This window comes from Chlorocebus sabaeus, chromosome 8, assembly GCF_047675955.1.
Source record: "Chlorocebus sabaeus isolate Y175 chromosome 8, mChlSab1.0.hap1, whole genome shotgun sequence".
NCBI classification, from domain to species: domain Eukaryota; kingdom Metazoa; phylum Chordata; class Mammalia; order Primates; family Cercopithecidae; genus Chlorocebus; species Chlorocebus sabaeus.
The window spans coordinates 126,601,777-126,625,825 of record NC_132911.1 but is presented as its reverse complement, the minus strand read 5'-3'; the positions used below and the strand labels follow the sequence as shown (position 1 = coordinate 126,625,825).

Below are 24,049 nucleotides of genomic sequence, written 5' to 3'. Positions count from 1 at the left end.
GAAATACTGATTTAGGACATCTAACACAGAGTCTGGCATGTAATAGTTCTGAGTAAACAGCAGTTGTTGCTGTAATTATCTCAATCATTTTGAGGGTCTCTGTTTAAAAAGTTCCCGTGCTGTCAGGGATGCTCCACTGCGACCATGGCCCATGAGTAAAGGTTCCTTTGATGGTTTGCTAGTTGGACTCTCAGAAAATGAGCTGGGGCAATGGTTCTCAAAGTGTCATGCCCGTATCACCTGGGAATTTGCTAGAAATGCAGATTTGGGGGCCTTACCTGCCCCAATCTGTTGAATCAGAGATTCTGGGGGTGAGGCCCAGTCATTTCACACCCCCCCAGGTGATTCCAGTGCCCACTGAGTTTGAGAACCCCAAAGCGCAGGCAAAGACTGCCAAATCTGGCTGATCATCAAAACTTCTGGGAGTGTCCAGAGGAGAAAAGTCGTGGGCCTTGACTCCCAGGAATTTGGAGGCTTTAGGTTCTGGGGTGAAGCCTGGGAGACAGCTTTTTTTTTTCTTTTTTGAGATGGAGTCTCGCTCTGTCACCCAGGCTGGAGTGCTGCGGCGGTGTAATCTCAGCTCACTGCAAGCTCTGCCTCCCAAGTTCACACCATTCTCCTGCTTCAGTCTCTCAAGTAGCTGGGACTACAGGCGCCACCATGCCCCTGGCTAGTTTTTTGTATTTTTAGTAGAGACAGGGTTTCACTGTGTTATCCGCCTGCCGAAAGTGCTGGGATTACAGGCGTGAGCCACCATGCCCCGCCAGGAGTCAGCTTTTTAACAAGCTCCCTGATGTTTCCACTGAACTAGAGGTTGAGTTTGTTAGGAGAATTTGCTCCTGGCAAGAACCCGGGGATGGATGTGGTAGGAAGTAGGCTGGGGGAGCAGGCCTGGCAGGGCTGGGGGCCCTGAGAGAGAGGAAGGTGCCGAAGACCCATGTTCTCAATCCCAGGCCTATAGATTTATGAGATGAATTTCCTACAACCTTCTCATTTTCCAACTAGGGAAACAGTCCCACATAAAGAGACATGACTGTCCTAAGTCCATGCAATTCATACCTGGAAGAGCTGGAACTTGAGTCATAGGTCTCACTTCCAAAGCCAGAGCCCTTCCCACTGTGTGCTAGGAGCTCGTGCTCATTTGTTTGTTCCGTCTTCGTGTCTCTGAACACGAAAAGTGGGCTGTACAGTCAAGCGCTACATCTGCACACATTTCCCTGGAGCTGACCATAAGGGAGAGAGCTAGGGTGGACTTGGAGTCAGACGTCATATCTCAGTACAAGTTTAGGTTGTCACTGGGTAACTGAGCCACCGAGTTACCGTTTAAGGGCCTCAGTTTCCTCCTCTGTAAAATGGGGGATAACATCTGATCTCACACAGATGCTGAGCGGTTCAAATACAATCACATACATGAAGAGGCTTTCCAAGCTGTCAATCAGCTCTACAAATGCAGGGGCTTGAGAGGAAAGGGAGGCTTCATCACCAAGTCTCGCCAGAACCACTCTCTCTAGCTGGTGAACTGAAACACCCTCAAAGCAATCAGAGAACAATTAAGCGTTCAGCTGCATGCTAAGTGTGAACTCACACTGTGCCTCTGCTCAGGCTGCCCCTCTGCCTGGATTGTCCCCTCACCCCCAACCCTCCAAGTGCCCTGTATGTGCAAGAACCCTGTGTTTTGGTTCACGGTCTGTTCCTGATTCCCTACTGTGAGGCAGGAAGTGGGTTTTGCAACCCCAAAATGTCTGGCACCTGCAAAGTGTGCTCACAAAGTGGTGGATAGGGAGAGCTCCAGGCCTTAGAGAAGGACTTTCAGGTGGCTAAATGCTTCAGGGAATTCTTATCATGGATTGAATACAGGAAGGACAAGGGCTTTAAACCAGGCTGAAGCCACCAGCTGACTCCCCGCTATCCCCAGGCCTCTAGCGCCTTTGTCATCCACTTCACCATTTGAGAGTTCTCATTAGGGCTGGTGGTTTCCTGCAGGGAACTTTCAGGGGAAGACAGGCAGGGAGGAAGGGGAAGCAGGAACCAACAGCGCTCCACCGGGCAGCAGTAGGTAATGCTGCTACTAAAACGAAAGACAAGAACCAAAGGCCAGGTAAACAGTCAATGCTCAGTGTAGGAAGCACGTCTCAGGAAGCTGGTTTAAATAAAGGTAGAATAGGTGCCCTGGAGCTAGCCCGGCACTTAAAGTCAAACAATCTGGATTCTAGTCCGATGGCCCCACGCACCAGCCTCCTCTGCTGGGGTCAGGGAGCCACTTTGGAGCCCATTTTCTCACCCTTCAGGCAGTGCCAGAAAATATATATTTCTCATTCTTCAGGCAGGACCCTCTCCACTCACGGATCTAGCTCAGAATAGAGTCCCATCAGTGTCCACCTTCTCCACAACACAAGGTTTGAAAGATTCGGTCTCTCACACATTAATTAACTTCTCTATTAATAAAATAACCAGGCATATGTATAACTGCTGGAGTTTCTGAACAAAACAAGGTAACCATTGTTATCCAATTGCAGCCAATGCAAAAACAAAACAAAACCCCCTACGACCCTGATATTTTTAGGCATCCCGTGCCACCATATCCTGGGGACTATAAACTTGCAGTGATTTCTGGAAATACTCTCTATATTGTGGACTTTTAGGAAAACATTGACCTAAACTGTTCCTAAGGCCTCTTCCAATACCAAGTTCTACAGTTCTACAAAACTATGTCCGTAAGTGTGCTTTGCTAATTGCAAAAGTATCATTGAGGTTCTTATTTTGTTCCCTTAATGCTGGAAATGTAAAAAACAGGGAGGACCCCTCGGAGTCCAGAGGAGGTCACCCGAGGATACGAGCCGGGCAGGCCTCTGCCACTTCACACGGAGGGTGGAAAACACATGGAAGTCATTGGGCCCAAGAGGCTGTACCAGCTAAAAATATAAACAAGTGGAAGAAGGGTTTAGATGAACTCACGGGTGAGTGAATGATGGGGCGAGGGAAGTTGGAAATGTTCAGATTTTGTCCATTGCTTCTGCAACCTGCTCTGTTCTCTGGTAGCAATAGAAAGCTTGGCTGAATGGAGTGTGGATGCGCCCACAGAGAGCAATGCCACATTCTAGTGTGTGCCCAAGATAAAAAAGAAGGAAGGGAAAAAAAAAGTAATGAGGGTATAGTGTGGTTCTCTGCTCCAACATATAACTTCTATAATCGTGCACAAAAAACCCTTTGGAATACATTTAGAAATGATAGAAAAAAATAATAATTTCTGATTTGATCTCTAAAGATCTCCACTTTAACATTTTACTGTAATTTCATCATGCATTATGTGTTTTTCTTACATAAAAATGATATATACAGTATGAATCCTACATTTTTCATTTAACATTTACCACTTAAAAAAAATCACATTGACGGGGCGTGGTGGCTCACGCTTGTAATTCCAGCACTTTGGGAGGGTGAGGCGGGCAGATCACGAGGTCAGGAGTTCCAGACCAGCCTGGCCAACATAGTGAAATCCTGTCTCTACTAAAAATACAAAAATTAGCTGGGCATGGTGGCACGTGCTTGTAGTCCCAGCTACTCGGGAGGCTGAGGCAGGAGAATCGCTTGAACCCGGGAGGTGGAAGTTGCAGTGAGCCGACATCGAGCCACTGCACTCCAGCCTGGGTGGCAGAGTGAAACTCTGTCTCAAAAAAAAAAAAAAAAAAAAAAATCATACTTCATATATGACCGAAGGGTTTCTACCACGTATTTAACCATTTGTTTATTTAGTTGTTGAATTATCGTACTATTCACCTCTTGTTGAACTTTGTTTTCTTTTCCCAGTTTTCTGCTGTATAAATACGCTGGGATTGACATGCCCGGTTACTTATTTTTGGAGAAATAACAATATATCTTCCAATCTCAGAGTAGAACATGTAATCAGTTTCTCTTACAGAGACAAAGGGCATGTGAGGGATGGGCACACGAGGAATATTCGCCAGGGTGTCTGTGGTGGTGGTTTGCTGTAATACCATTTTAAAGGCTCCTTGATACCCAGGAAGTGCCCCTGGTACCCCACTATCCTGTGCTTTCTACTCTCTTCCCACAGCTATTTGTTTCTCTAGAAGATTCTTCCATTGCTCTGCAAACTGAGAGCACTTGGAGAGCTACAGAGATGTGCAGCCACTGGGCTAAAGCACACCCAGACGGGGCTCTTATTAGAAATGCAAATCTCCTCTCTGCTGACAAATCCCAAACACAAAGCTCAACGGGCTCTTCCACCCTCCTCTCCCCCAGGCGGGTGGCCTCTGTCTTCCATGTTACCTGAATGAGCTGAAAGGGAGTTGGCTGGGTTGTGGATCAGTAATCTGAGAAGGAAAAGGTCTGTCTGAAATGGAATTGTCTCCCCAGTGTTTCCATTTTACCCAATAAGAGGAAGTCAGTCTTTCTTCTCAGCCTTAACTCTACTAAAAGCCATTAAGCACCGACAAAGACAGGAGACATTATTTGTTGGCAAGTGTGAATGCTGCATTCTGTACCTCCAGCAGGGATGGAAATTGAGCTGTTTACTTGGTGGCCACCCCAAGGGATTGAAATGAAGCTCTAATGTGACAGCATTTCTGAAATGCAAGTTTAAAATCCCAAATTCTCACCCTCCTGTAAAACTCACTAGGAATTTGCACTATTAATTTAGCTGAATTACACCCTGACTAGATCTGACCACCAGATGCAAATGAACTCACCAGTAGGTGACCACACTAACCTGGGTCTGGTTTTGGAAAGGAGGGTAGGTGTTTGAAACCTGTAGGGGTAGTGGCAGGCCCACCTTATGGAATAACTTTCCTCATTACAAGTGACTTCCAGGATGGGGCTCATGATTAGAGATGGGGGTCTGGAGCCCGTTGCTCAGATGGGGTTTCCTTTGATGGTCAGTAATACAGTCACTGGAAAGGGGTCCGGATCTAGACCCCAAGAGAGGGTTCTTGGATCTTGCACAAGAAAGAATTCAGGGCGAGTCTGTAAAGTGAAAGCAAGTTTATTAAGAAAGTAAAGGAATAAAATAATGGCTACTCCATAGACAGCCCCCCCGGGGGCTGCTGGTTACCCATTTTTATGGTTTTTTTGATTATATGCTAAACAAGGGGGGGATTATTCATGCCTCCCCTTTTTTGACCATATAGGGTACCTTCCTGATGTTGCCACGGCATTTGTAAACTGTCATGATGCTGGTGGGAGTGTGGCAGTGAGGATGACCAGAGGTCACTCTCGTCGCCATCTTGGTTTTGGTGTGTTTTGGCTGGCTTCTTTACCACAAGCTGTTTTATCTGCAAGGTCTTTATGACCTGTATCTTGTGCCGACCTCCTACCTCATCCTGTGCCTTAGAATGCCCTAATCGTCTGGAAATGCAGCCCAGTAGTGTAAGATTCTCCCTGCGGCCTGAAAGCTTAAGGGGATGAATAACTCCTCCCTTCTCAGGCCCAGTCCCAAGGCACAAGGCTACTTGCACCAGCAGCATGCGCCAGCAAAATGGCAGAAGCAGGAAGAAAGCCGGCCGGAAGACACTTACCCTGGATGGAAGACATTTACCCCTGAAGATCAAGACAGAGGCCATCCGGGTACAACGTAGTAGTCATGTCAGACTAGGACACTTCCCATTTACAGGAGACTATAAATCCTTTACCCCGTCCTCACTTGGTGCTGATGCCATTTTAGGCCTCAGCCAGCCTGCACCCAGGCACTCATTAAAACAGCATGTTGCTCCACACCGCCTTGTGTTGTCTGTTGGCGCGTGCTTCGGGTTCCAACCAATACAAGAACCTTACATCAGGTGCCAAAACCTGGGAGGGGCTCAGGTCTGTGTCCCCAGTGGACCTACCCCTCCACCCTGGAAAGCAGGCCAGAGCAGACGGACAAAGGAAGCTCCTCAGCCTCTAGTCACCTCTCTGTGCATGCACATCAGTCACTGATCTCGCCTACTGGTAATTTTTCCCGGGAGCCCTGTTAACAGGGGAAAATCCACACGGCCTCTCTTGGTTTCTCTGGTCCAAAAATCCAACGTTGGTCCAAGAAGGCTCTGGTGTGTGCCAGGCACTTGCTGATCATCTGTTCTTAGGGGGACGCCTCTAAGCCATTTGATCCTGTTCTGGGAATGAAAAACAGCAGCAGTGACGATTGCTCCTTTTATTGTCTCCCTCTGCCTGTCTAGGACTATCTCCTCTTCCATGTCCAGGATGGTCTCCTTTTTCCTGTTCTCTCGAGCCTACCCTCTGTTGTGGGAAATTCCCAGTCTTCCATTCCAAAGGACAGCCCTCTAGGCTGGTTGCCTCATTAAAAAACCTACAAACCTTAGGCCTCTGGCAAGATATCCGCCCTAAGTGCCTTGTCTTTTTTGCAATTCAGTCTGGCCACAATACAATTAAATAATGGGTCCAAATGGCCCGCAAATGAAACATTCAACTTTACAATTTTAACTGACTTAAGCAATTATTGCCGAAGACTGAATAAATGAGGAGAAGTTCCTTATCTCCAGGCCTTTTTACACTCGGATCACAACCCAACCTTTGCAATTCTTGCTTACCTGTTCAAATCCTTCTCGATTCTTGCCGCCCTGATTGCCTTTCTCCTGCCGACCCTACCTCTTTTTTCCTCATTAAATCCAGCAGACTGCTGTCCACCCCTCCCAGCCCTTACCTCTTCCTGTCAACTGTCTTCTTTAACCCCCACAAGCCTCCTCGTTGTCTTCTCAGCCGCCATCTTCCCAGCTGCCATGTTCTCAGTCAGCAGTATCCACTTCTTTTCCTACACTGTCCCCTCCTCAGGACAATTCTAGTATTGCCTGTATCCATTCTACTCCCCCACTGCCCTCTCCTGAGGCTTGTAAACCCATCCCACCACCTTATGCCCCTATCCTCCACTGCCTATCAACTCAATCCTCCTTCCCCCTTCAAACCCTCAGCAGGAACCACTTTTGGGTTCTTCCTTCTCTCCCACCCCTACTCGCTGGGGCGCCATCTTTGGGCCCATGGCCCACTCTTACTTCAGGGCCTGTGCTAGAATGCTCCCTTCAGGAAGTAGCAGAAAATGAAGGTATTGTTAGAGTTCATGTTCCCTTCTCCCTCACTGATCTCTCTCATTTCCAGAAGACCCTACCTCTTATATTAGAAAATTTCAGAACCTCATCCAGTCTTAGGAACTAACCCGGCATGACCTCTAGGCTACCCTCTCTTCCACCCTCACCCCAGAAGACCGAGACCGTATCTAGACCCTAGCTCAGGCACATGCTGATACCATTCGTCACCAAGCTCCTACCCAGCCTACTGGTGCAGAGGCACTCCCCAACCAGGACCTCCACTGGGATTATCAAGATGGGGCCTCTGGATGCTGCCACTGAAACCACATAATTGTGTGTCTGCTTGCAGGACTCAAAAAGGGTGCCCATAAAGCGGTAAACTATGGAAAACTTTCAGAAATCACCCGAGGTCCTAATGAAAACCCAGTCCTTTTTCTTTCTCATTTAACTGAAGCCATTAAAAAATATACCAACCTAGACCCAGCCAGCCCAGAAGGAACCACTATCTTAAACCTTCGGTTCATCTCCCAATCCACCCCCAATATTCAGCACAAACTTCAGAAGCTTGATGACGGCCCTCAAACCCCACAATGAGACCTTCTTAATTTAGCCTTCAAAGTCTTTAACAATCATGATGAGGAAAGTAAAAGGCAAAAGCAGACAGTTTCGAATGCTTGCCTCTGCCGTCATGATCCCTGCAGGCCCACAAGGCCGCAGCTCCACCCAGAAGCCTCCTAGCAATCCACCTCTACCTGGTGCCTGTTTCAAGTGCGCCAATGAAGGCCACTGGTCCAGACAATGTCCAAACCCAGGTAAGCCCACGAGGCTGTGCCCCCTCTGCGGAGGACCCCACTGGAAGTCAGACTATGAGCAGCCCCAGCAAGGACTGCCCCGATCCCTTCCTGAGCCGGACAAAACTTCCAACTCGGATCTCATCGGCCTTGCCGCTGAAGACTGATGGTGCCCTGGAACAGACGCCCTGGCAACTACCATCACTTCATCCAAGCCAAGGGTAACCCGACGGTGGCAGATAGGCCAGTATGTTCTTTTTAAATTAATACCGGGCAATCTACTCTGCTTTACCTAATTTTTCAGGACCCACCCAGTCCTCCCAAGTCTCTGTTGTGGGAACTGACTGACAAGTCTCCAAACCCCGAGCCAGCCCTCCACTTTTCTGCTCCCTGAACACCTTTTCCTTCGCTCACTCTTTCTTAGCCCTGCCCTCATGCCCAACTCCACTCCTAGGCAGAGACGTCCTTTCAAAACTCCACACTACTCTCCACTTCCACATTCCCCATAGTACCCAATACATCAACCCAGACCCTTCTGGGGCATCTAACTCTCTTCTACTCCTCCAACCTCCCACCTTAAAACATGCAACTTTTCCTTATCCCCTATCTGTAGTTAACCCCGCAGTTTAGGATACTTCCACACCTTCAGTCGCAGAACGCCACACCCCCGTCTGCATTACCCTTAAGGAGCCCACCCAGTTCCTATCACAGAAGCAGTATCCCGTCCCTCAAGCAGCTCTCATAGGCCTAAAGCCTATCATTTCTCGCCTCCTCGCCAGTCACCTACTCCGCCCAACAAACTCCTCTTTTAACACACCAATTCTACCTGTTAAAAAGCCAGATGGAACTTATCGCTTAGTCCAGGACCTCAGGCTCATTAACCAAGCTGTACTCCCAGCACGTCCAGTAGTTCCTAACCCATACACCTTACTTTTCATGATTCCCTCCAATACCACCCATTTTTCTGTTCTAAACCTAAAAAATGCCTTTTTCACAATTCCTTTACACTCGAATTCCCAAAACCTCTTTGCCTTTACGTGGGAAAACCCTGACACCCACATTTCACGTCAGCTCACCTGGTGTGTATTACCTCAGGGTTTCAGAGACAGCCCCCACCTTTTCGTACAGGCCCTTGCTCGCGACCTCTGTATCTTATCCCTAAAACCGTCCACTCTCCTTCAATGTGTTAATGATCTGCTCCTGCATAGCCCCTCTCAAAGAGACTGCAACACCCATACTATCTCTCTCTTTTAAACTTTTTGGCAGAACGGGGGTATTAGGTCTCCCTCAAGAAAGCACAAATATGCACCCCCTTAGTCACCTATCTAGGCCTGACTCTTACCCTGCAAACCTGAGGGCTCACAACCAACCATATATCCCTCCTCCAGTCCCTCCCGCCTCTGCAAACTAAGCAAGAAATTCTCTTTTCTAGGACTAGCAGGATATTTTAGGCTCTGGGTTCCCTCCTTCGCTCTACTTGCCAAACCGTTATACCAAGCTGTTAAAGGCCCTCTCCATAAGCCTTCAAACCCTGCACAGCCTATTGCCCAGCCTTTCTGTCTACTCCAGAAGGCTGTCACCTCAGCCCCCGTCCTCACTCTCCCAGACCTCACCAAACCTTTCTGCCTCTATACCAACGAACAGCGTGGAGTTGTACTGGTGTTCTAACCCAGTCTAAGGGACCCACCCTCCAGGTTGTTGCCTACCTCTCTAAACAGCTTGAAGTCACAGTTCTTGGACAGCCTGCCTGCCTCTGAGCATTGGCGGCAGCCGCTGTCTTCACCCTTGAAAGCCTAAAACTATCTCTCCATGCCGACCTAACAGTTTATTCAACCCATAACATCAAAGACATGCTAGCTCACTGCAGTGTACTGTCTCATCTCTGCGCCACGGCTCCTCCAACTGTATGCTCTATTCGTAGAAACTCCTCACACCACCGTGCTAACCAGCTCCCATCTAAACCCAGCCATGCTCTTACCTGAAGCTACAACTGCCCAAGAACCTACACACTTCTGTGTAAACACTGTTCAAACATTTCTTATTATACCTTTTCCAAACCTATCAGATCAACCCATTCCAGATGACTCCTTTAGTTGGTTTGTAAATGGCAGCTCCTTCCTCCATCAAGGACACTGGAATGCTGGCTATGCTATAGTGTCACTCCCCCGCTACACACCGTTGAAGCCAAGCCGGACAACAGATCAACATCTATTCAAATTCTCGTTGTATGTTCCACATAGTGCACTCACACTCATCCATCGGGAAAGAACGGGGTTTCCTAACTGCAAAAAACACTCCTGTCATACATGGCTCTCTCATCAGCAAGCTCCTTCAAGCTGCCAGGCTCCCGCAGAAAGTTGCCATCATTCATTGCAGGGGCCACCCAACCCCAGGCAATCCTATACTGGCTGGAAATGTGCTCGCAGATCAGGTAGCCAAAAAAGTAGTCCTACAACCCGTGCAAGGCCAGTTTCTGTCCCTGTCCTTGTTCTGTCCTCTTTACTCCTCAGAAGAAAAGGAGGACTTCTGAGCCCAAAACCTTCAAAAGCAAGGACCATGGTGTGTCAAGGAAGGGCGCTTTGTTGTTCCTCACTCTCAAAGCCTTCCTCACCTCCAAAGACTCTACAACTCTTTCCATGCAACTTCTCCGCCCTATCCTCACTTGTCCTCATCTTTCCAGCCGTGTTTGAGAAATTACACAGTCCTGCTCTGTCTGCCACTTGGTGTCACCCCAGGGCTCCCTCCGGTCGCTGCCTTTTCCTACCCACCAAGGGCAGGGCCAGGTACCTGGGCAAGATTGGCAAGTAGATTTCACTCACATGCCGCCCAATAAACAGCTCTGCTATCTTCTGGTCTTTACCTGTACTTTCTACGGGTAAGTAGAAGCGTTCCCAACAACTTCAGAAGGTGCAAATATCGTCACACAAACTCTCATCATGCATACAATTCCCTTATTTGGACTCCCAACATCCATCTAGTCCAATAACGGGCCCACGTCCATCAGCCAAATTACCCAAGGCGTCTCTTCATCCTTAAGAATAAAGTAAGTTCTCCACATACCCCACAGGCCTCAATCTTCAGGCAAAGTTGAAAAATATTAACTCTGTCCTTAAAGCCCGATTCACCAAGCTGGCTCTGGAAATTCGCCAGTCATGGACAAAATATCTCCCTTTTGCCCTCAAGAAACTCGGCGCAACACCGAAAGCACCCTCTTTTTATAGTCCCTTTAAAATCATGTATGGCTGAACTTTTGTCTTAGGACCTCCATCCTTACCAGACTCTGAGCCACGCGGGAATCACCTCCCCTCCTTAATCCAGACACGGTCCTTTATTCATAAAGCAGCAGATGAGGCCATGCCTTTCCCTGTCGACGCCTCCTTGTCCTCTCAACATAACTGTCTTGCGGGCACAGACATATTTCCAGACAATCCAGACGATGCTCCTGCTATGACACGGTGAATACCAACCCGTCTCTCAAGAATACCTAAAAAAGTAAGGTTTTCTTTTTCTAAGGTGCCCAAGCCACCCCCTATGTCCTGCCTGAAGTAGTTATTAAGAAAGTCGTCCCTTTTCCCTTTTCTATAACCAAATAGACAGGAATGTAAGAATCTCCCTGGGGCCTGGAAGCTTAAGGGGATGAATAACTCCTCCCTTCTCAGGCCCAGTCCCAAAGCACAAGGCTACTTGTGCCAGCAAAATAGCAGAAGCAGGAAGAAAGCTGGCCAGAAGACACCTACCCTGGCTGACACGTACCCCTGAAGATCAAGAAGGAGGCCATCCGGGTACAATGTAGCAGTTACATCAGACTAAGACACTTCCAGTTTACAGGAGACTATAAATCTTTTGCCCCATCCTCACTTGGTGCTGACGCCATTTTAGGTCTCAACCCGCCTGCACCCAGGCACTCATCAAAACAGCGTGTTGCTCCACGCTGCCTGGTGTTGTCTGTCAGCGCGCTCTTGGGGTTTGAACTGATACAAGAACCTCACAAGTAGGTCTCGGCCTCATTTTACCCAGCCACTATTCAAGATGGAGTTGCTCTGGTTCAAATATCTCTGACAATATTGAAAACTTAACATGCTTACACCCCTCAATGTGGCACATTCAGATTCTCCCTAGTGACACACCCACTTCTTCATCACCAACAGGGCTCCACTTCACAATCTGCCCATGCCATTCTTTCTACCAGTCGAGGGAGGGCCACCGCTACTTCCAAATGCCTCTCCAAACTCACCTTATATAGGCAGAAAGCTTGTCAAGATGAATTCTGTCTGGGGTCATTTATTTTATTTCCTTTTGGCACTCTGAAAATTCAGTGCACTCAACTCTCACAGCTATTGCTTTTCCACTGTTGTCACAGAAACTCGCTTGTGTATTTGGTCTCTACCCCGTTCCTCAGCACTTGGAGGCGGGACCCGTCTTTCATGCGTGGTTCCTAACAGTGCTCAAATAGAAATTTGTTTTCCCCCAACTCTTACAATGAGGTGGGAGAATTTTCATATTGTTCTTTTTTTTTTTTTTTTTTTTTTGAGACGGAGTCTCACTCTGTTGCCCAGGCTGGAGTACAGTGGTGAGATCTCGGCTCACAGCAAGCTCCGCCTCCTGGGTTCACGCCATTCTCCTGCCTCAGCCTCCCGAGTAGCTGGGACCATAGGTGCCCGCCACCATGCCCGGCTAATTTTTTGTATTTTTAGTAGAGATGGGGTTTCACTGTGTTAGCCAGGATGGTCTCGATCTCCTGACCTCATGATCCTCCCACCGTGGCCTCCCAAAGTGCTGGGATTACAGGCGTGAGTCACCGCGCCCGGCCAAGTTTTCATATTGTTCTTATTCTCACTTTCTCCGTAATTTGTATGGATGTAGGTATGTCCATGTCGTTATAAAGAGAATATAAGCACATTAAATAAACTTTGAAAAGTAAAGAAAAAACTAGCATAGTTCATTACCCAACTCTAAGCATTGTTATAAGTTCTTGAAGCTTTCATGACAGTAAGAGGAAACAGGTCTTGTTTGATGGAAATTCTGCATAGTTGAACAAATGATTTTGGATTTGCAGATTTGAAGTTGGAATGTATCATAACATAGCCTTGGTAGTTTAGCATAGCTGTGATGAAGAAGATGCATTCTTCCTGGGTTGATGAATCCTGGCTCAGCCATTAACCAGCCGTGTGACTTGAGGCAAGCTGCTTAATCTCTCTGACTCTGGGCATATCTGTATGCCTTCAGAAAATGTTATTCCACTACACATACATTACATATATTCCTCATTTTACGTAATGTCCCATGCAAGCAGCTACCCTTACTATTACACAGTCTTCATAACCAACCTTCAAATTGTTCTATAATATTCTATTTAATCAGTAGCTCAGAGTTAAGTAAATTTTTTTTTGGTGAAATGCAGTGTTTTAATAACTGAAAAAAAGATCATGTCTTCAATTTGTAGTGGGTAAATAAATGAGTTATTATCTGCCATCTCCTGGGTACTCTGTGTAAAATAAAATAAAATAAAAACTCATAACACCCTGGGTAGAGCCCTAACCCACTGTACTTCATTTATATTCCCTATGAGAACAACCTGGAATGAGCCTTCCAAGAACCCCTTTACAGGCACGATTCATCAGCCCTGTGAAGCGTGGCAACACACCTGCGATTAAATGAACCACTCATTCCCTCAGACAGTCCCTTCTCAGTGCCCACGGCCACCAGGGCTGCTGCCAGCACATCCCCCACAGCCCAAGGCCCCACCTAGTTATTACACAGAGCATGAGGGGCTCTCTGGTCAACAAGGTATGTCGCAGGGACAGCGTCTCCTGCTACGGATTTAGTCGCACGCTGGTAGATGCATTCGTGGGCCTCAGTTTTCCCTGTCTTCCTGGGTTTTGGTTTCTCTTCTGTCATTCTTACCCACGTAGTGACCACGTAATGGCCCTTATGCTCAGCCAGCATAAGAAAGCACCCTCCCTCTAGTCTCCTGGTGTGTGAGTGAGATCCTCTTCCTCCATATCACTAACATACACGCACATGCCCTGTACACATAATTTCTCTAGCTTCAGCTACTGAAAACACAGGAATTTTCGTTTCATTCCTCTCCTAAGCCCTAAGTCTGTGCTTTTGTCCACTCCACAGGGGTGCTTTTGTTCCATATACGCTGTTCTCACCTTTGCTCTCCTGGCCGGTGCTGTCTAGGTGCCCTTGGGTCTCTCCTGTGAGCCAGCTTTTCTCTTTTATTTATGTATTTATTTAGAGACAGGGTCTCACTGTCGCCCAGGCTGGAGTGCAGTGGTGAGATCATGGTTCACTCCAGCCTTGACCTCCTGGACTCAAGTGATCCTCCCATCTCAGCCTCCTGAATAGCTGGGACTACAGTTGTGCACCAACATGCCCAACTAATTTTTAATTTTTTTGTAGAGACAGGGTCTCACCATGTTGCCCAGGCTGGTCTTGAACTCCTGGGCTCAAAGGGATCCTCCCACCTTGGTCTTCCAAAGTGTTGGGCTTATAGCCATGAGCCACCGCATCCAGCTCTTCTCTATTTTGTCTTGTCTTTGTATTTAATATTAGGTTGGTGCAAATGTAATGGCGGTTTTTTCACTGCAACTACTTTTGCACCAACCTAAATACTTTAAAGAGGGCTGCTGGCCTTAAGAATCCCATGTTTTAATTATTTATGTACGGATTCTCTCCTTTTATTTCCCTAAATATGCTGATTCTGAAGTCAGATTCTCTCCCTTTTTACCCCTAAAGATTTTGATTCTGAAGTCAGACAGATCTGGGTAACCTTGGGTCAGTTACTCAATTTCTTGAGCCTCGGTTTTCTCATCTGTAAAACAGGGCTCTATTAGTACCAACTTTCTTCAGAGTTGTTGCGACAATTAAGTGATCTAATACATGTCCTGCACTTGGCACAGTGCTTGGGACTGAGAAAGCACACAAATGTTAGCAAGTATTACTACTGTTATCATCATTAATTATATTCATTAATAACAATCCTCGGTTGTTAAAAAAAAAGCCTATGTAGGCTGGGTACAGTGGCTCACACCTGTAATCCCAGCACTTTGGGAAGCCAAAGCAGGCAGATCACCTGAGTCTAGGAGTTTGAGACCAGCCTGCGCAACATGGCGAAACCCTGATTCTACCGGGGAAAAAAACAACTAAAAAATCCCCCAAATTAGCTGGGCATGGTGGCGCAAACTTGTAGTCACAGCTACTTGGGTGGCTGAGGTGCGAGGATCAATTGAGCCTGGATTCGAAGGTTGCAGTGAGCCGAGATAGAGCCACTGCCCTCCAGCCTGGGAGCGAGATCCTGCCTCAAAATAAAATAAAAATAAAAATGCCTAAGGTGCCTTCAGAGCTTGTCATTTTCTAAATTTGTCCATCCCAGGCTTTCTCACCTCCGCCTAGAAACCTTATTCAACCTAAAACTCTTAACTCTTGGTTAATTTTTCTTTTCTGTGGACTTATAAAATTAAACCTACATTAAGAGTCAGAAGAATCTGAATTCTACTCTCATAGAAGAGTAAAAATGGCTATGACCCTGCACATGTAACAGTCTCTCTGAGTTCCATCTTTCTTGCCTGAAAAATGAAGAAGTTGGACCTGAACACATTTTCCCAAACACATTCCAGAAGCTTCCACCTTTCCAAAGACAATCGCCCCTTACACACAGACCTTTTGGTTAGAGCAGTGCCGGGCGCTGTGAACAAGCGAACACCCTAGCACCGCCCCCAAGCTGCACCTGTTAGCTCCGAGTCAGGATTTGGATGGTGTCTACACTGCCTGGCGCCTCAGCAACCTCAAAGGGCTGACCCAGACCCTTTCATAAAAAGAAGATTCTAATTGGTATAAACCTCAGCTCTGTAAGGAAGGAAAATGAACTGCAAGCTCTGCTGAAAAACTAGGACAAGGTTCTCTTTAGCAAGTCTCCAGGTACTGCTCTGACAATCACTGGGTATCATGAGCCTTAAAACATGCCCCGCCTGGTGCAGTGTCTCCTGATTAAACTGGCTGCCAGGTTGAGGGCATGGCAGGCAGAAGTGGCAAATTTCAAAACCACACAATTACTAGTAGTTTGGGAAAAACCGTTGGAAACACCATGCCAATCATTTAATTCATTTTCCAAGCTCTTTTTAAATGCAAAATATGCTAATATGTTGTTGGAGTGTCCAGCATGGAACCTGCTAAACCCAGGGCTGGTGGGAATGGAGCACAGCGAGAATAATGGCCCATTTTCCCTCTAGTGAAGAAAATAGGGCCGATGCCACTAGGCTCAAGTGTTTCTTTGTATTCCCTTCAGCTGCAGAAGGTGTGATCACCCTTAGAGTCACAGATTCAGGAATAATGGGCTTCTTTTCTGCGCAGAGCCCAAGTCCTGCTCCTGGTAAGTGAGATGTATCCTTGAGTTGTCTGTTAACTCCTCCTGGGGAGCAGGGGGTAATGAAGGAGGAAATAAAGAGAGGAAGAGAGGGGAATTTATGGCTTGATGGAATACATTAATTTAGGTCCAAAGGGGTTGGTGCAGTGCGGTTTCTGACAGATGACATAGTCCTGCTTTTTGTAGCCCTCCATTTCACTTACCTGCATATGGAGAAGGATAAATTACAGACCAGGAGTCTCTCTTTGAGGTTTCAGGTGAATCAGCTTCCTTACCAAATATTATAGCCATTTTGCCAAAAACCATGCACTTCTTGCACCTATTTTATAATCCTTTTTTTTTTTTTTTTTTAAATGGAGTCTTGTGCTTTTGCCCAGGCTGGAGTGCAATGGTGCAATCTCGGCTCACTGCAACCTCCGCCTCCTGAGTTCAAGTGATTCTCCTGCCTCAGCCTCCTGAGTAGCTGGGATTACAGGCATGCATCACCACGCCCAGCTAATTTTGTCTTTTTAGTAGAGACAGGGTTTCTCCATGTTGATCAGGCTGGTCTCGAACTTCTAACCTCAGGTGATCTGCCCGCCTTGGCCTCCCAAAGTGCTGGGATTACAGGCGTGAGTCTCTGTGCCTGGCCTTAACCCATTTTATTCTACAACTAAAAGCTGCAGCTCCCTGTTATTTAATAAGCACATACTACTGGGTACTATTTTGTATACTCAGCACTGAACTAATCTTGGTGGTGGGGGTATAAACAGGAGTACATGTACATCTAGGCCTTTATAGCTATTATTAACCCATTTATGCCAGAGGTCGCAATTTTTTTGAATTTTTGCATTAGTGAAAAATCAGACCTTGGCGATGACCTTGAGCAGTAGGATCTAAATCACTCCACATGCTTAGTGTTCCAATAATGGAACACCAGGTATAAGTTGGTTAATTGAGCATCGACTATCTTCCCAGGACAACTAAATGCTTAACCATAACTATGTACCTTGATTGCTGGGGGAGAGACACATATCCAGGTAAAAAGGAAGTGAGGTATGCACAAAAGAGGGGGAAAGCCGGATTGCAATCTACGAAGTCTCTCAAGGCGTGCCAACTGGTGACTGGGGCTGAATTTAGCACTCGGACAGGTTTTCTTTGACCTGTTCAATGTTTTTTTTTTTTTGGGGGGGGTTTTCTTTTGAGACAGAGTCTCACTCTGTCACGCAGGCTGGAGTGCAACGGTGCAATCTTGGCTCACTGCAAACCTCCACCTCCCCAGTTCAAGTGATTCTCCTGTCTCAGCCTCCTGAGTGGCTGGGATTACAGGTGCCCACCACCATGCCCAGCTAATTTTTGTATTTTTAGTAGAGACAGTGTTTTACCATGTTGGTCAGGCTGGTCTGAACTCCTGACCTCAGGTGATCCGCCTGCCTCAGCCAATGGTTTAAACATTTTGAACATGTCTCATGGAAATAAAGATTTCCATCTTTTCTTGAAAAAAATAAAAAGGGACTATCTGGCATCACTGAGCCCATATTACTGCATGGAAACAATCAGCCAGGGCTCAGCGGCAATCGTCCCTTTTGGACTGGATGTGGGCTCTCTAATTTGCCAAAGTCACCACCACTCCCTATTACTTACCTCTGGCTAGGCTCACTCATGCCATTGATGTACCTAGCCCTTGTATGCATTTGATTTTGCCTGCCTGGCCTAGGATAGGCTTCTTACCTTGCAGATAAGGAGTCTGAGGACTAGAGAGAGAGAAGACAAGTACAGGTCTCTCTGCTGGATATCTGGGTCTGTGTAATTTTTATTATATCACAGTGTGTGTCATCAAGGGCAACCTGCGGGGTACAGGGCACATTAAATACAGGAGGACCATCATAACTACCTGATGAGTAGATGAGTGAATTAATGAATAGATGGACAAGTCCAGGCCATAGATGCTGTAGGGTGTGGAGGCGCTTGTGGTGGGCAGGAGGCCCGGGGGAAAAGGATGGAATAAGAGCAGGCCCAAAAGAGCTCAGGAAAGAAGTGAAGGGTTCTTGGCTTACTCTAGGACCTGAAGCTCCATTTGTTCAGTGTTGCTTATTCATGATTTTTAAGATGTATTTTTATTGTAAAGTAGAATAAAGACACAGAAAAGCACATAATGCATAAAATAGAGATTACAAGCAGGGCCTCTTAAAGTGCCAGAGACCTGAGGACAGGGGATATGAATAGGAGAGCTTCTTGGACTGGATCTCTCATTCATGAAATGACATGAATTTAAACTTTTGACACAGTCCATGCAAGACATAACTGAATGAAACAGTCTGAATTTGGGACAATACCATCTAGAGGATACCCTAAATAATATATCTTAAATATAAACCTTGTGATAAACTAGTCCACAGCACCATTCTATTGCCTAGCACTTTAGATGTCAAAAGAGCCAGCTTGTTGATTTAAATATTTTACAAACCCACCATTTTTGTAATCTGGTTTCAATATTTTTTCATACCTTCATATGTCAGGAGACTAAAAATATAGAGTAAAATATGGTGGCCAGGATCTCTCTTGACCTCAGAGAGGCCTGATCCCATGGCAGAGCTCGAAAACCAGGAATTGGAGGGAGGTGGTTTAAGTTCACTGAACAAGAACAGGGATGGGGTGTAGGAAGACAGGGCGTTTCTAGCTCAGCCAAGGCAGCCAGAACAACCCGCATGCTTACCAAGTGCCAGGGATGTGCCGATGGTTGAGTATAACGATGACCAAGCCCCGGCCGTAAGGGAGTCATGACCCAGCCAGGCAGCCAGGAACTAAGCCAGCTATAAAGCAATGTGACAAGTACTGCGACAATGGGGCACAGAAGGTGTGGGGGTCATCGGGGAAGAATGTGCATGTGCTTGAGGACATACCAACAGGCAGATGATGTGACTGGAGGTGCAGCAGGCAGAATGGTGCCGTCACCCTCAAAAGATGTCCACATTCGAATCCCCAAAACTTGCAGTTATGTTCCCTTACGTGGCAGAAAGGACTGCAGATGCGATTAGTTTCAGGATCTTGAGATGGGGAGATTATCCTGGCTTAACCAGGTAGGCTCAATGTAATCACGAGGATCTTTATGGGTGAAGGAGCCAGGCAGGAGAGTCAATGTTGGAATAATGTGGCTGGAGAAAGACTCAACTGATCACTGCCGGCTTTGAAGATGGACAGGGGCTGTAAGTCAAAGAACATGGGCAGCCTCTGGAAACTGGAAAAGGCAAGAAAATGATTCTCCCTCTGACCTCCAGAAGGAACAGCCCTGCCGACACTCTAATTTTAGCTCAGTGAGGTCCATTTTGGACTTTTAAACTCCAGAACTGTCAAATAACAAATTTCTGTTGTTTTCTATCATCAGTTTGTGGTCATTTGTCACAGCAGCCATAGAAAACTCATACAGGAGGAGAATCAGACCAAGAGATGGGGGACCTAGGGGACTGGCCCTGTATTGGTACCAGTGATCCTCTTTGACCGCCTGTTTCTTTCTCTGAAAAACATGAGCACTGGGCTGGATGGTATCTAAGGTACCTTCCAGTTATGACATTTTGTATTTTGATGGAAGAGAGGAAGAGCCACTGTACAATGGCTGACAACTCATTGCGAGGGTTGACAGAGAACAGCACGTCCCAGAGCGTGTTCGGTTGGAATTTCCATTCTATGGGCTATGGGTGAGGGTTCATTCGAAGAGATCTCTCCATGCAGCAAATCACTACTGAGCATCTCCTAGGCCCTGTATGTTCTAGGCACTTAGAGTCAATGGTGCATGGGACAGGCTCTGTCCTCTGTCCTCATGGAGCTGAGATCAGGAAGTCAGCCAATGCGCAGGTGAACTTCTAAGTACACAAGCTAATTTCTGCCAGTCGTTAATGCCATAAAGAGAATGCATCCTGGTGATGAGAAAGAGCAGGTTTCCACAGGGCGGACAAGGCCAGCCTCCCAGGGTCAGATCTGACTCAGGACTAAGTGATGAGATGAGACAGGCATGAAAGAAAACGGGAACGAAGTCTGAAAATACATTGAGCTCAACAAAATTAAACAGAATTATATGTGGGGGAGTTCTGAGGGTTTGAATGTCTGAATTGATTCACGTGTTCATTCGACACAGTGTTTTATTAAATCAGACAGTGTTTGAGGTGCCAGGGATACAGTCCTGAACAAAACAGGCAAGTGCCCTACAGTGTAGAGCTTCGTTACTGTGTGGAAGACAGACTACGCAAAAGTCAACAGGTAAGTATGAAATCAGGAGGTAAAAGTACTCTGAAGAAGAACTGAGCAGGATGAGTGGATAGAAGGTGTCAACAGCCGCCGTAACTGGTCTGGGAAGACCCCTCAGAGGTGTCCATATCTGAGCAGAGATCTAATATCCATTAGATCAGTATGCATTTCCCAAACTGAAATGACAAGACTGCTTCTGAGAACATGCTTTGAGAAACGCGGGCATGGAGACAGTCGGAGTAGAAAGTGAGATCTTCATACTCCCAAGACCCGGGTGCTCATGTTAGAACGGAGACTCTGAATCTCACAAATGCAAAGTAAGACCTTTCATATAGGAGGCTCATCATCCACCCCCAACTGGGAGGTCTCTGCTTGACTTCAGGATTGGCAAAGCACTGCACAAACTCTCCCCAGCTGCCCTGGATTCACGCTGGTTCTGCAGGGTTCACGAAGATGGACAGTACATTTAACCCATGGTTAGACGAGATGGCCTTTGCAGGCCTGAGCAGATGCTAGTTTTTCACATGTCAGAGAGAGCTGAGTGTAAGAACAGGAATCCTTCTCCTAGGCTGTTACATTGTTGTAAAGAACATGTGGCCAAGAGACAATGAGCAAGGTCCCCAATTCCAGGGATCTTTGCCCAAGATTTCCTTCTGTCTTGATAAAGGAATAAATTTGACACCCAAAGAGCAGACACAAGATCTGGGACCCAGACCAGGACACATGCTGTATTCATGGGAAGGACACGTCCTGAGAGAGTTACTAACATTCTCCCCAAGGAGCTCATAGGGAATTTTACAGAAAACGAACCACCTGTCCCTGCAATGTCCTTTCCTGTCTAGAGGAGGCTGTCTGGACTTTCTCACAGCTGAAATCGGATGAGGTACATTATGTATTCAAGTCCCGTTGCAGCCAGCCTTCCAGCCTGCCACCCCGAGCCACCGCCTGCCCAGCTCCAGCAGAAACGCCTCTCTCGGGAGCAGTCTCCATTCACCATCCGCCAGGCCCCACACCCACCGGAGGACCACTCCGATAGCCCAGGCACAGGCCTTACCTGGCAGGTGCTGATGTCGCTGGCTTCCCACTTTGCCCCCGGCAAGAAGTCAATGCAGAGACAGATGGGAACAGTCTACCCTCTGAGAGCTGTCATCTTTTCCAGACCTCTGCTTCCCAGGAGTGGGGAGATGAGCACTGGACCAAACCCGGGAGCAGTCTCTCTGCTTGGGAGGCTCTCGTCACCTTCTTGTCACCAGTCATCTTTTCAGCTCAGTTACCACTTCCTCCGGGAAGCTGTCTCCATCAGGGCAAATCCTGCCATGTGGAGATTTTATGGCACATCAGGCCTCCTTTTATGAGTATGCCTCCTATGAGATGGCTTTGAGTCTGAGGTCTGCTACTTGCTGGTCCTTGAGCAAATCCCATTGTCCCCTGGGCCTCAGGTTTTGAAGGGAGGGGGTTGATAAAATGCTCTCTCGGGCCCCTTTTGGTTCCAACCTCTGGGATTTCCCTTCCCAAAACAAGAGCTGCCATCACAGCAGCAACCCAAGTGGAGGTCTTGACCTTTGGAAAATCCCCTTCCCTTGCTGGGCCTTTGTTCACTTAGCACTAAAATCATGGGGTAAGCTATGACACTAGTTTCCAAGCTTTTTAAGGCACGAAATTCATTTTTTCAAAATGCAATCTAATACCTAACAGCAGTAAGAGTAGAGCTGCTTTGCTTGACATAGGAGCGAGGGTCTGGAAGGCCCCTTTCTGTTGGGCCTCTGAAGCATCCTCTCTCAATATGGCTCCTAGAAGCACAGTTTTAAAGTCACACTAGGCTGGGCACAGTGGCTCATACCTGTAATCCCAGCACTTTGGGAGGCCAAGGCAGGTGGATCACCTGAAGTTAGGAGTTCAAGACCAGCCTGGCCAACCTGGTGAAACCCTGTCTCTACTAAAAATACAAAAATTAGCTAGGCAAGGTGGTGCATGCCTGTAATCCCAGCTACTCGGGAGGCTGAGGCATGAGAATCACTTGAAACCAGGAGTTGGAGGTTGCAGGGAGCCGAGATGGCACCACCGCACTCCAGCCTGGGCAACAGAGTGAGACTCCATCTCTAAATAAATAAATAAATAAATAAATAAAGTCATGCTTGTGGCATCATCATGTGTCAAGTTCCAACGTCTACCCACTCTCACCTCACATCTGTGTGTTGCCTGCATCCTGTGGGGTCCAGGGATCTTCTTTTGAGAAGTGTCCAAAAGATAACAAAGGTTTGCGTGCTCCTTTTTTTTTTTTTTTAAGTGTTTGATTTCAAATGAGGCTTCAAAGGACGTAAGATATGAAATTTATCAAGGCAGGAGGAGAGAAGCCAATAAATTAACGTATTTGCAAATCATTGCTATGGAAGCCAAAGCGCCAACAGTTCAAACAAAGGCCATAAGCTCTTACTATAACTTAGCATGCCCATGGAGGAGGCACAGATGCCCATGGAGCTGGCCCAGCCCCCAACAAGCTCCTGGTCACCTCCATTGCATCCCATCCCAGTGCCCAGCAGAACTCTAGTTCCCGTCCATGCAGGGCTGGGCAGCAAGTCAGGAGGCCTGGCAGCTGGTTCCCAGGAGGTGCCAGGAGAGCCAAGGACACAAAGAGGGACTCCTGGTCCCTGCAGAACCAGCGCACCCCTCCTCCAGAATCTAGAATTTGCGGGAACATTGCCCACCCCTCCCTGCTACCCAGGTGTGAACGGCTGTGTGGCTTTCCACAGCGAGGGCTGCACACTCCTTCCTTTCTTCATTTCTGATGCCTCCTGAATCATCACCCTCTGCTGGGTAAGCACAACGTGCAGAGGTTTTCGGAGCAGGTGGAGACACCCCTGCTGCTTCCATGTCAGGGAGACATCAAAGCACACTAAGAAACCTTCTGGCAGGAGGCTTAAGGCATGGGCCTGTGTGGGCACCTGGCCGGAGGCTTTGATTTGGAAGCCAGGGTGGCTGACCTTTTGAAACCTGAGTGACACCTTTTATATATATTTGGAGGCAGCTGATTTTTATTCTTATTTTTAAATTCTTATTTTTATTTTATTTATTCTTATTTCTAAAGCACCCATAAAACCATCTCGTGGAGTTGAAGCTTCCTTTAGTTTTCCTTCCATTCTTATTCAGCTTATAAAAATGCATAAAATCAGGAGTCATTCTGCCACCCCAAATGCATCCCTCTCTCAGCCCCGTCGTCTGGTGACAATTCTCCGTATCAATCCCAAGACAGCAGCTGAGCTTCCTGCACAATCCGGCATCTCCCCCATCCCCCGCTCCCGCTCCCTTGTCCTGTTCAGTCCTCTTGAATTTTAACTGTCAACTCTCCAGTGACAGACACAGCAAGCCTGAAGGGGAGGGAGGCGGGTGCTATTTATAATTCGGCGGCGTTCACCCTCAGAACACGGCCATTTTTTCCAGGCCGCCTGCCAGAGGCCCACATTCCCCAGGCTCTATATATGGGTTTCTCCGCAGGCCCCTGTGGCCATCTCCTCGCCTCTGAGGGGCCCAAGGCAGCCTGGCCAGTCAGAAAGGCAGGGCCAGCTCTGCTCCTCCTTGACCTGCGAGGAGGCCACAGCCAACCCCACAGCCTGGACTTCCTCTGGAACAGAGGA

The 24,049-nt window shown here is 47.3% G+C and overlaps 1 protein-coding gene and 1 pseudogene across 3 annotated transcripts in view; one reads left to right on the top strand and one right to left on the bottom strand.

Annotated features, from left to right (window-relative positions):
- Nucleotides 1-24,049, bottom strand: part of ZHX2 (zinc fingers and homeoboxes 2) — a 191,607-nt gene that overhangs the window by 128,373 nt on the left and 39,185 nt on the right. Inside the window, exon 2 of one of the 3 annotated variants that reach the window (XM_008001457.3) lies at nucleotides 21,472-21,728. The exons of the other annotated variants lie outside the window; for them this stretch is intronic. The gene's annotated coding sequence lies outside the window, so the exon portion shown is untranslated. The remainder of the gene's footprint in view (nucleotides 1-21,471; nucleotides 21,729-24,049) is intronic. 3 annotated transcript variants of the gene reach the window in all.
- LOC140712280 (transcription factor NF-E4-like) lies at nucleotides 145-9,689 on the top strand (annotated as a pseudogene).